Source organism: Tupaia chinensis, unplaced genomic scaffold (assembly GCF_000334495.1).
Source record: "Tupaia chinensis unplaced genomic scaffold, TupChi_1.0 Scaffold145814_1, whole genome shotgun sequence".
NCBI lineage: Eukaryota > Metazoa > Chordata > Mammalia > Scandentia > Tupaiidae > Tupaia > Tupaia belangeri.
In genome coordinates this window covers 1,971,490-1,984,014 of record NW_006205672.1, presented here as the reverse complement: position 1 = coordinate 1,984,014, position 12,525 = coordinate 1,971,490, and the positions used below count along the sequence as shown (strand labels likewise).

The following is a 12,525-nucleotide window of genomic DNA, read 5'->3' as shown; positions in this document are numbered from 1 at the left end:
TCCCTAAAAGAGTTTTCCAGCTGAGTTCATCAAAGGCGAAACACAGCAGCCCCCTCCTGCACAATTCCGCTATTTCTTAACTCCACAGGACGAGAGCCAGTCCCACAATCGCTTTTACTTGCTGTGAGAGATGACGCAGAAGCCAAGATTTCCAAAGGCACCAGTGGTTGATTCCCAGGTGACCCAGACAAAGTTTTACTTTATTTTAGCATAACAACAAATTATATTTATTGAATATCTACATTGCCAGTCATGATATTAATTTCCTTTTTTCTTTTTTTTTGAGAGGTTTTTGCTATAGGGCACGTGCGCTCACCAGACAGAGAGAGACAGACAGACAGAAAGCAAAAACTCACACCTCAGGGGGATGGCCATGCCGCAATTCCTTCTCCTCCATTCTCCTCTCGGGATCTGGGGCACACACGCACATGTGCCTGATGTGAGTTTCAAGCCACTGGGTCTGGGACTCAAACCACAGTAGACTACATGGAAGTCCAGCGACATAGCCATTACACTAACTGCTGGTCCCTTAATTTCCTTTTTAAAAAATTATTTTAGGGACCAGCAGTTGGTGTAATGGCTATGTTGCTGGACTCCTAAGTAGCCGACTGCAGTTCGAGTCCCGGACCCAGTGGCTTAAACTCACGCCGGGTGTGTCTGTGTGCGTGCCCAAGATCCCAAGAGGAGATTGGAGGAGAAGGGATTGCGGCGTGGGATCTGCAGGAGGAGAGTAACAAAAGCCACGGTTTTTGAAATCACTCTGTCTCTCTCTCTCTCTCTGTCTGGCGAGCACACACACCCTATAGCAACCCCCCCCCCCAAAAAAAAAAAAAAAGATATTTTTAACATTCTATTATTTATTTATTTATTTAAATTTGACCAGAGAGGGACAGAGTAAAAGAGAATGAGAAAGCAAGCCACCAGGTCCGGGACTTGAACCACGGTCAGCCATGTGGGAGTCCAGTGCCCTTAACCACCATGCCACCTGTTGACCCCAAATATTATTTATTTTTTAGATAATTGTTTTATTTAATATTTATTTATTTATTTAAATTTGACCAGAGAGGGACAGGGTGAGAGAGAAAGTGAGAAAGCCAGCCACCAGGTCCAGGACACAAACTGCGGTTGGCCATGTAGAAGTCCAGCACCCTTAACCACCGTACCACCCACTGGTCTCACTAGTTTCCGTTTTTAAAAAATCATATTTGAGGGGGCGGCAGGTGGTCAAGGATGCTGGACTCGCATATGGCCAACTGTGGTTCAAGTCCCGGACCTAGCAGCTTGCTTTCTCACTTTCCCTCTCTGACTTTCTCGCTCTGTCCCTCTCTGGTCAAATTTAAATAAATAAATAAATATTAAATAAAACAATTATCTAAAAAATAAATAATATTTGGGGTCAACAGGTGGCATGGTGGTTAAGGGCACTGGACTCCCACATGGCTGACCGTGGTTCAAGTCCCGGACCTGGTGGCTTGCTTTCTCATTCTCTTTTACTCTGTCCCTCTCTGGTCAAATTTAAATAAACAAAGTTCAACAAAATAATTCTTTAAAAAATAATATTTGATTTTATTTTTCGGGGCCAGCAGTTGGCATAATGTCTATGTCGCTGGACTCCCATGTAGTCGACTGTGGTTTGAGTCCCTGACCTGGTGGCTTAAACTCACGCCAGGCGCGTTTAGATGCATGCCCAAGATCCTGAGAGGAGAATGGAGGAGAAGGGATTGCGATGTGGCCATCTCCCCAGGGTGGTGATTTCTCACTTTCTGTCTCTCTGTCTCTTTCTGGCGAGCATATGTCCCCCATAGCAAAAACCTCTCCCCCAAAAAAGAAAAGAAAACAATTTTATTTATTATTTTTAAATTTGCTACAAGGCACATGCAATCACCAGACACAGAGAGACAGAAAGACACAGAGAGGGAAAGTGAGAAAGCAAGCCACTGGGTCTGGGACTCAAACCATGGTCAGCCATGTGGGAGTCCAGCACCTCAAACATCATGCCAACTGCTGGCCCCCAAATTTCCTCTTATATATCTGATTTGATCTAACAAAATCCACACACAGTTATCCCCATAAGACAGATGAAAGGACTGAGGCTCAAAAAGGTAAATAAATCTGAGAATTCCTGAGGCAAAGATGTTTAAAATCAGTGGCCAGCTCATGGTCTGGTGGTTTAGGGAACTGGATCCCACGTGACCAACCACACAGTTCCAGTCCTGGACCTGATGGCTTGAAACACACCAGGAGCATGTGTACGTGCCCAGAAGCCCGCAAGAAGGGAGAGATGGAGGAGAAGGGATTGCACTGTGACCACGTCCCACGGGGGGCGCTTTCTTTCTCTTCCTGTCTCTTTCTGGCAAGCACATGTACCCTTTGGTACATTAAAAAAAAAAAACCAGACCACGTGGCCATGTGGTAGGAAGTGCTGTCTGGGGGCAGGAAGGAGAAGTACGAAAATGTGGGAAGATGAGAAGAGGCAGGGACATAGCACATTAGGAGCAGGAGAAATGCAGGTCCTAGAAGTGCTGTCCGGCCGGCCTGCTCAGCCTGGGTCACCTTCTAGGTGTGCGCTTGAACCAATATCCATAGCAACCATCTGGCTTTATCTGTGACAACACAGGCTTGTAGTGTCTAAATATGGGCGCTGGTGAGGACAAATGTGGGCTGGGGAGAAGTGGGACTGCTGAGTCAAGTAGAAATTGTGCAAAAAGGGCAGATTCCTTGGTATGCGTCACCTAGCCCTCCAGCATGCCCCGAAGGCAGGGAAGGGCTTTTACAGGCCTGCGCTTTCCTTGACTTACAGCAGGCACAGTTAAAAGCTGAGCTCTGCACACGTTTTTGTTTTATTTTTACCAATTATGTAAATTCCTACCCAACTGGGGGATCCCCTTTGTGCAAGAGGGGGAGGGTAGAAGCTTTTGCTTCCCATTTTTACCCCAGGTGCCACTTTCAGGACTCTGAGGGGAGCGAGAGGTTGGAGGATCCCATCTGATGGGAGTGGGCTAGCCCCAGAGGGAGAGGTGAGGAAGCGAAGCCTGGCACAAGGGGTGCGGGGGCGGGTGGGGTGTAAGAGGCGTGGCTAGGAACCCTGAACGGGACCACGCCTGAGTTTTCAGAGCCTCTTCCGTGAGTCAGCACAGTGGTTCTTATCCGGGGGTCCCTTGGTGGCATTTGACAATGCTTGGGATTTCTTGGATCATCTCAACTAAACGACTAGTAGGTAGAAAACAGAGATGCTGTTATACATCACGTACCGCACAGGACAACCCCCACAACAAACAGTTATCTGCTGTAAGGTGTCACTGGCCCCCAGATAAAGAAGCTTCGCGTCAAGAGATGTTGGGCCCTACGTGGGGGTGAAGCCTCTCCTTGGTCCACTGCAGACGCACCTGTGACAGGTCACACTATCTGAAGAGGCGCTAACACAGATGCCCACTCGTTCCTCTGGGCCCTGAGAGCCTCCTCACACTTCCAGACCAAGTACTTAGTTCACTTTTTCTTCTTCTTCCTTTTCAAACAATCTTTTCTTCCGTCATCTTTTTTTTTTTTCTAATGAAGGTTTTTGCCTTAGGGCAAAAACATTAAGAGGGAAAGTGAGAAATCACCCCCTCCCCCCAGCGAAGGCCATGCCGCAATTTCTTCTCCATTCTCCTCCCAGCATCTTGGGCACACATGCCCACATGCCCAGAATGAGTCTGAAGCCACCAGATCAGGGACTTGAACCATAGCTGGCCAAGTGGGAGTCCAGTGACATAACCGCTACGTCATCTGCTGGTCCCAATCTTTTTTTTTTTTTTTTAAAGAGTTACTTATTTAATTCCATTTGTTATTATTTTTCAATTTGACCAGAGAGAGAAAGGGAAAGCAGGAAAGCAAGCTGCTAGGTCTGGGACTTGAATCGCAGTTGGCCATGTGGGAATCCAGCACTCTTAACCATCGTGCCACCTGCTGGCCCTCTCGTCCTAATCTTTGTTTCTTTTGTTATTATTATTTTTAGAGAGATTATTGCTATAGGGCGCACATGCTCACCAGAGAGAAAGGGAGAAATCTCCCCTGCCCGGGGGAATATGGCCAGGCCGCAGTCCTTTCTTCTCCATTCTCCTCCCAGGAACTTGGGCATGCATACACATAGCATGAGTTAGAAGTCACCGGGTCTGCGACAAGAACTGCTGTTGGCCATGTGGGAGTTCAGTGACGTCATATGCCATCTGCTGGCCCCTCCAGTTTCTTTTAATGGCCAACACAACCCAACAGCTCAGAGCGAGGTTTCCGCCTTTACTCAGCATCATTCTAAACTGCCCCGAGGCCACAGTGGGCCCTGGTGGCGATGTCCCTCTCTAACCTACCCCATCCTTTTCCTGGCCTTTGGGAAAGGCCATTAATCACATGCAGTTGCTGGAGGGACTCGGGGAACCTGTGCTAGAGAGCTCTCCCCCGGGCTTCTCCTGAGGGAGAAGGGCTAGTTCTCCCAGTATTGTACCCCACACCCTTCCAGATCAAATTCCAGGGCAACCCAAACAGGGCCAGGTAGTTGACAGATACTGTTCACAGCTCAATTCGGGTCATTTTCTGACACAGGAATGTAGGGATTCAGGGACGATTAGGCCCAACACTCAGCGTGAAACGGGTTTCTGTCTCATGCTCATGAAAAACAAGAGACTTGGACACAGAGAGGTGGGGAGTTTATAGAAGGAGAGGGAAGGAAAAGCAGAGCTCCCAAGAAGGGGGGGTTCCCAAAAAATGGGTAGCCCAGGAAGAACTGAGCAAGGGGTTTTTATCTAGGTCAGGAGGGCTCTGTCCAGACTTATTCTAGGCGGGGCTTGTGCATGCCTTCCGCTCCTGGTGGGGAGGGGCACATGCTGGATGGGTCCAGTTATTTTCCTAATTTTGGAGTGGGTACAAAGGTCAGGCGATTGTCTAGAAGCTCTGGACTATAAAAACCATTATCTTATCCTCTTCCTGGAATGTGGTGGGGCCTGGAAACAAGCCTTTGTTCTAGGTGTAGGTCATGCTGCCCAAGTCAATCATTGAGCTACCACCACTACAACAGGGCTTCCCTGATCTGATGGCTCTCCATTAAAAAAAACCAATTATTGTATTTAACTTTATTTATTTACGTATTTTAATTTGACCAGAGGGGGCAGAGCAAGCAAGAGAGAGAGAGAGAGAGAAAGAAAGAGAGAGAGAGAGAATGAGAAAGCAAGCCTCCAGGTCCAGGACTCGAACCATGGTCAACCATGTTGGAATTCAGCACCCTTAACCACCATGCCACCAGCCAACCCATGCCTCTATTTTAAAACTTGGCCATTTTGGGACCAGCAGATGGTGTAATGGTAACATTGCTGGACTCTCTCATGTAGTCAAATGTGGTTTGAGTCCTGGACCCGGTGGCTTGAACTCACACTAGGTGTGTGTGTATGCGTCCCCAATATCCAGAGAGGAGAATGGAGGAGAAGGGATTGTAGCATGGCTATCCCCATTGTGGGGTGATTTCTCACTTTCTGTCTCTGTCTCTCCAGGGAGTATGTGCACCCTATAGCTCTCTCTCAAAAAAAAAAAAAAATCTTAATCATTTGTGATTCCATTTTGGGCCTATACCCTAACTATATTTTTAGGGTGCCTGTCTCCTACCTCATTTTTGCAGGGAAACACTTTTCTCCTGGCAGCCTCAAAGCCAGCTGCTAGTTGTCTGGAAGGCCCAGCCCAACACCATGGTTGTTGTCAGTAAAGGGATGGGGCTTCAGGACGCTCTGAGGATTCATCTCCACTAGAGGGCGCCAGTTTGCCTTCCTAGTCAGAAAGGGATCCTGGCTGTTCTTACAGTTAAGATCCTACAATTCTCAAGTTTTCCACCAGCAATCTGGGCTGTCCAGGGTCTTCACATTTCTGTTTGAAGAAGCTCCTCCAGAGGGCAGCAGCCAGCCCATGTCACCTGAAAGGATCCCCTCATCATATCCCAAGATGGCTGCCTAGAAATTGTCATGAGGATCATGTTCTTCAGGATATAGGGATTGACCCCCATGACTCTGCCCTGCTGCTTAACCTCCTCCCACAGAAAATGAGCACATGTATCTCCCACTCCAGCTGACCTGCTCCATGCAGACTAGACACATCAGATGTGAAGCAGGGTTATAAAAAACTGTGAATTCAAAGTACAGCAGATCTGGCACCTTAGAAAGAATTCCTCGAAGTCAATTCTCCACGCAGCCACTAGCTTAGTAGTGACTTGCACACGTGTTACTGCACATGTATTCCATTTACTATATTTCTTGTTTAAAAAAGAATTACTTTATTGGGAACCAGCAGTTAGCGTAATGGCTATGTCGCTGGACTCCCACGTAGTCAACCGCGGTTCGTATCCTGGACCCAGTGGCTTAAACTCATGCTGGGCGCGTGTGCGTGCGTGCCCAAGATCCCGAGAGGAGAATGGAGGAGAAGGGATTGCGGGCGTGACCATCCCCCCTGGGGGGTGATTTCTCGCTTTCTGTCTCTCTGTCTCTCTCTGTCTGGTGAGCACACACACCCTGTAGCGAAAACCTCTCCAAAAAAAAAAAAAGAATTACTTTATTTATTTATTTAAATTTGACCAGCAAGAGAGAGAGAGAGAGAAGGCAAGCCACCAGATCCGGGACTGGAACTGTGGTCGGACATGTGGGAGTCCAGCACCCTCAACCACCACGCCACCTGCCAGCCCCCCCATTTTCTGTATTCCAAAGGTCCTGTGATCACATGGCTTCTATTATTTCCATGAGGGCACCGACCTTCTCAACAGGCTGTGAGATCCTTGACAGCAGAAAGCCTTTTTGTGGTGAGATATCTCCTGCTCAGCTGTCTGTCTACTCCAGGACTCTGCTCTCATCCAACACAAGCTTGGGTCTGGCTTGATTGAGGCCCTGGGAAATGCCAGCTGGAGTCCTGTCTTCCTGTCTTTCAGTAGGAAACAAAGATACCAACTGGCAACATCCTAGAACCTACTGGAAGGTGCTATTCTGCTTCCTAAGGACTCATACCAGCAATGCCATGTTTCTTAACAACCTTTTGTTTATTTCTAACAAAAATAAATCTAAGCGTGTGCTGTCAAGTCAGCTGCTTCTAAGAAGAGGGCCTTGGGTACAGAAAGAGCTGCTGACAGGCTGTGCAATCAGGCAAAAGGCCTTGGTTTCACCACTTGTAAAATGAGTGCACTGAACTCGATGATCTCCAAAGTTCCTCTAATGTCCAGAAGTACATTTCTTGTTAATTGGTTGTACCCAGTTTGAGTCGATGGAAAAGGAAATGACTCATGGGACCAGCAGTTAGTGTAATGGCTATGTCACTGGACTCTCACATAGTCGACCGCGGTTCGAGTCCTGGACCCGGCGGCTTAAACGCATGCTGGGCGCGTGTGCGTGAGTGCCCAAGATCCCAAGAGGAGAATGGAGGAGAAGGGATTGCGGCGTGGCCATCCCCCCTGGAGGGTGATTTCTCGCTTTCTATCTCTCTGTCTCTCTCTGTTTTTCTGGCGAGCGCACGAGCCCTATAGTGAAAACCTCTCAAAAAAAAAAGAAAAGAAAAGAAAAGGAAATGACTCAGAAGGGCCATGGAGGAAGCCTGCGGATGATTCAGACTCCCCAGTCATAAAGGCACTTTAGACATGGGCCTTCATGTCACACCAGACTCATGATCACTGAATGATGCTAGGACACTCCTCTGTATACATGAATAGCTGGTATGTGTATGGAATTATTTTAGCAACAGGAAATAACCTCTGCCTTGAAAGAGTCCCCCGGGGGTCAGCAGGTGGCATGGTGGTTAAGGTGCTGGGTTCTCACATGGCCTATCACGTTCAAGTCCTGGAGTGAAAAATCACACTTGACGGTACTAAGGACATAGCCCAAATCCCAAGAGACTGGTGTGGTCATCCCCCTGAGGGGTGATTTCTCATGTTCCCTTTCTCTGTCTCTCTTGGGTGAGCACAACATCCAGTGGCAAAAAAACAAGGAAAAAAAAAAAAAGATGTTCCCCCACAGGTCTGCTGATGTTTGAATTTCTACCATGAGAGTTTTGTCTCCAGTTAAAAATGTGAATGCTCGGGAGGTTGGCAGATGGCATGGTGGTTAAGGCACTAGACTCCCACATGGTCAACTGTGGTTTGAGTCTCGGACTTGGTCTCTCTCTGTTGCTGTCTGGTCAAATTAAAAAATAATAACATAAATAAAATTAAATAATTCTTTTTAAAAAAACGTTTATTTCATTTTATTATTATTATTTATTATTATTTTATTTGACTGGAGAGAGACAGAGAGAGAGAGAAAGGGAAAGTGAGAAAGCAAGTCACCAGGTCTGGAACTCAAACCATAGTTGGCCATGTGGGAGTCCTGCACCCTTAACCACCACGACACCTGTCAGCCCCCAAATTAAATAATTATTAAAAAACCAAAAAAGTAAATACTCAGGTCAGCCAGTGGCATAATGGTTAAGGTGGCTGGATCCCACAAGAAACCATAGTTCAAGTCCTGCACTAGGTGGTTTGAAAAACACTCAGGTCAGAGTCAGCAGGTGGCATTGTGGTTAAGGTGCAAGATTCTCACATGGTGGACCATAGTTCAAGTCCTGGACCAGGTAGCCTGAAAATCACAAGAAATAAATAGATAAAGAAATAAAGGGAGGCCAGCAGATGGTATAATGGTTACATTGCTGTACTCCCACGTAGTCGACTGGTGTGTGAGTCCCAGACCTGGCAGCTTAAAACTCATGCTGGGTGCATGTGTGTGCATGCCCAAGATCTCAAGAGGAGGGACCAGCAGGTGGCATGGTGGTTAAAGCACTGGACACTCCCACATGGCTGACCACGGTTCAAGTCCTGGACCTGATGGCTTACTTTCTCACTTTCTCTCTCTCTCGCTCTGTCTCTCTCTGGTCAAATTAAAAAAAAAAGAATGGATAAAAAAAATTAAAAAAAAAAAAATTATTTAAAAAAAAAAAAAAGATCTCAAGAGGAGAATGGAGAAGGGATTGTGGCATGGCAATCCCCTGGGGGAGTGATTTCTTGCTTTCTGTCTCTCTCTCCAGCAAGCACACATACAAAAATCTAAAAATAAAAAAAAGTGAAAATTAAAAATAAAAAGAAGAACACACTGGGCATATGCGTATGCTTTTCCTGAGAAAAGAATGAAGAAGGGATTGTGGTGTGGCCATCCCCTCTGGGGAATGCTTTTGTATTTTCCTTCTGCCTCCTGCAAGTGCTTGTGTCCTCTAGCAAACTAAGATAAAGTAAATAGGGGGACCAGCGGGTGGTGTGGTGGTTAAGGCTGCTAGAAACTACCACATGGCTGACCGTGGTTCAAGTCCTGGACCTGGTGGCTTACTCCCTCTCTCTCTCTCTCTCTGTGAGTCTCTCTCTTGTCAAATTAAAATAAATGAATGAATAAAAAAAAAGTAAATAGGATAAGTGTTGGTCCAATGTTACTGAGTCTGGGACCATAGAGTTAAGTAGCTGAAACTAGATGATACATGTTTGTTGATGGTACGTAGTCTTAGCAGTTAATACATTAATAATTTGAGAAAAGTTGAAGTGTGGTAATAAAGACTATTTGGTCTTTTTGATCAAAGTAATAGGTTATTAGAAAAGTTGTGATGTGTTTTTCTACATTTTTTGATGCAAAAATGCATCATGACTTTTCCAACATCCCAATATTACAATAGATTAATAACCAAGAGTTCACATTTTGTATTAATCTCTAGTATCTACGCATGAAAAGTATGTCAGAATGAGGCTCAAAAGTAAATATGCCTGGGGCTGGCAGGTGGTGTGGTGATAGTTCTGGACTCTCACATGGCTGAACACGGTTCAAGTCACAGACCTGGTGGCTTGCTTTCTCACTTTTCCTCTCTCTCTCTGTCTCTCTCTGGTCAAATTGAAGAAAAATAGTAAAGTTAAAATAACTCTTTTAAAAATTTAAAAATAATTTTTTAAATGCCTAAATATACCAAGTACTTCTGTCAAAAAACAAAAACAGAAAAACAAACAAACCAAAAAGAAAAACAATTTACACAGTACTAAATCTTTTTTTTTTTTTTTTTAATAGAGATTTTTGTGGGACCAGCAGTTAGTGTAGTGGCTATGTCACTGGACTCCCATGTAGTCGACCGTGGTTCGCATCCCAGACCCGGTGGCTTAAAACTCACGCCAGGCGCATGTGCATGCGTGCCCAAGATCCCGGGAGGAGAATGGAGGAGAAGGGATTGCGTCATGACCATCCCCCCTGGGGGGTGATTTCTTGCTTTCTGTCTGTCTCTTGTCTGTCTGGTGAGCGCACGGGCCCTATAATAAAAACCTCTCCAAAAAAAGAAAAGAAATTTTTGTCATAGGACGCGTGCGCTTGCTGGAGACAGAAACAGAGAAAGTGAGAAATCACTCCCTGGGGAGATGGCCACACTACAATCCCTCCTCCTCTGTTCTTTTCTTAGGATTTTGGGCACACATGCACACAGCTTGAGTTTCAAGCCACCAGACACAGGACTTGAATTGGGGTTGACCATGTGGGTGTCCAGAGCCACACCACCTGCTGGGCCCAGTACTAAACCTTTTCTCGTATGTGAAGGGCCCAGTTTACCACAATGGAGTGTTCAGTGCTGTCTCTTGTCAAAGGGGACTTTTTTTAGCTGTATGGTGTATGCACTTGCCAGAGAGACTGAGACAGAAAGTGAGAAACTACCCCCCAGGGGAGGGCCACGAGGCAATCCCTTCTCCACTCTCCTCTCAGGATTTTGGGCACGTATGCACAGATGCCCAGCATATTTCAAGCTGCAGAGTCTGAGACTTGAACCACGGTGGGCTATGTGGGAGCCCAGCGACATAACCATTATGCCATCTACTGTTCTCCAAAAGGGACATTTCACTGTTTCTTTTTTTTTCTTCTTCTTCTTAATGCCAGAGGGCATGTGTGCATGTACAAGAGAGGCCCCCAGTGTGGCCTGATTGTACTGCAATCTTCCAATTCTCTATCCTGTCAGGATCGTGGGCATGTGCACACACACCTGGCATGTTGTTCAAGCTGCCAGGGCCAAGATTCAAACCCCGACCCACCATATGGGATCCGACTTCTTTTGCACCGTACTTAACCGCTTCTCCATGGGACCAGCCTGACCTTTACCTGCTGTCATGGGACTCATTTCCCTGCTTATTAATTGCTGCTGCCATTCAGACTTCTGAAAATTTTATGTATGTATGTATATGTGTATGTTTGTTCATGTATGTTATGTGTGTGTTTGTTTATAGCGAGGAGAGGAAGGGCACCCCAAACAGGGTCTTGTTACCCCATGATTCCCTTACCCCACCTTCCAGCTAGTCAGGATCGTGGGTGCACATGAGCCCAGCATTGTTCACGTCAACTCAGGCTCCAAACCTGCGGTCGACCGCGTGGCCTTCAGTACTGCAGACCAGTGCACTATCGCCTACGCCACCGCGGCTGGGCCCAGAGACTTCAAGAGGTCAAACTCTTTACTTTTTCTGAATATATTAATCTGAACATAAGTTAGTGAACAATTCATTCTTTTCAATAGATGTTTATTGTCTATTTAAAACTTAAAAAAAAAGTTTATTTATTTTCTTCCATGAGAGAAAGAGAGAAAAGAGGCACCCTCAACAGGGTCTTCATGCCACGGTGCACTCGGTCTCGGCCAGTCTGGATCATAGGCGGATGTGTGCCTGCTGTGCACAGAGAAGTCCTGGGACACGAACCCAGAACCCTCCTATGTCGGTCTAGCTGTGTTACTTATGGACCACCACGTGGCCCTCCAAAAATATTTATTAAGCATATATTATGTGCGAAAACCCATTTTTTTTTTTTGGAGAGGTTTTTGCCATAGGGCGCGTGCGCTCGCCAAACAGACAGAGAGAGACATAGAGACAGAAAGCGGGAAATCACCCCCCAGGGGGGATGGTCACGCCGCAATCCCTTCTCCTCCATTCTCCTCTCGGGATCTTGGGCACACATGCACACGAGCCCGGCGTGAGTTTAAGACACCAGGTCCGGGATGCGAACCATGGTCTAAAACCCATTCTTAATGCTGAGGATTCAGCAGTAAGACAAAGCCCTTCCTCATGAAATTTACATGCTAGAGAAAATAAATAAATAAAATAAAGAATATGACTTCAGGTAGTAGCTAAGGGTCACAAAAAGTAAAATAGGTGAATGGTACAGGAAATGATAGGGTAGGATGGTTCGACAGGATGGTCAGAATGGCATCTCTGAGAAAGGAACGTTTAAGCAGAGTCCTGAATGTGGTGAAGAAGCAAGAATCTTTTTTTTTTCTTTCTTTTTTTGGAGAGGTTTTTGCTATAGGGCACGTGCGCTCGCCAGACAGACAGAGAGAGACATAGAGACAGAAAGCGAGAAATCATCCCCCAGGGGGATGGCCAGGCCACAATCCCTTCTCCTCCATTCTCCTCTCGGGATCTTGGGCACGCACGCTCACGCACCCGGCATGAGTTTAAGCCACCAGGTCCAGGACTTGAACCACGGTCAACTAGATGGGAGTCCAGCA

At 46.4% G+C, this 12,525-nt stretch overlaps 1 pseudogene; it reads right to left on the bottom strand.

Annotated features, from left to right (window-relative positions):
- Positions 1–5,623: 5,623 nt before the first annotated feature.
- On the bottom strand, positions 5,624–7,019 carry LOC102500455 (ubiquinol-cytochrome-c reductase complex assembly factor 1-like; annotated as a pseudogene).
- Between the last annotated feature and the right edge of the window lie 5,506 nt (positions 7,020–12,525).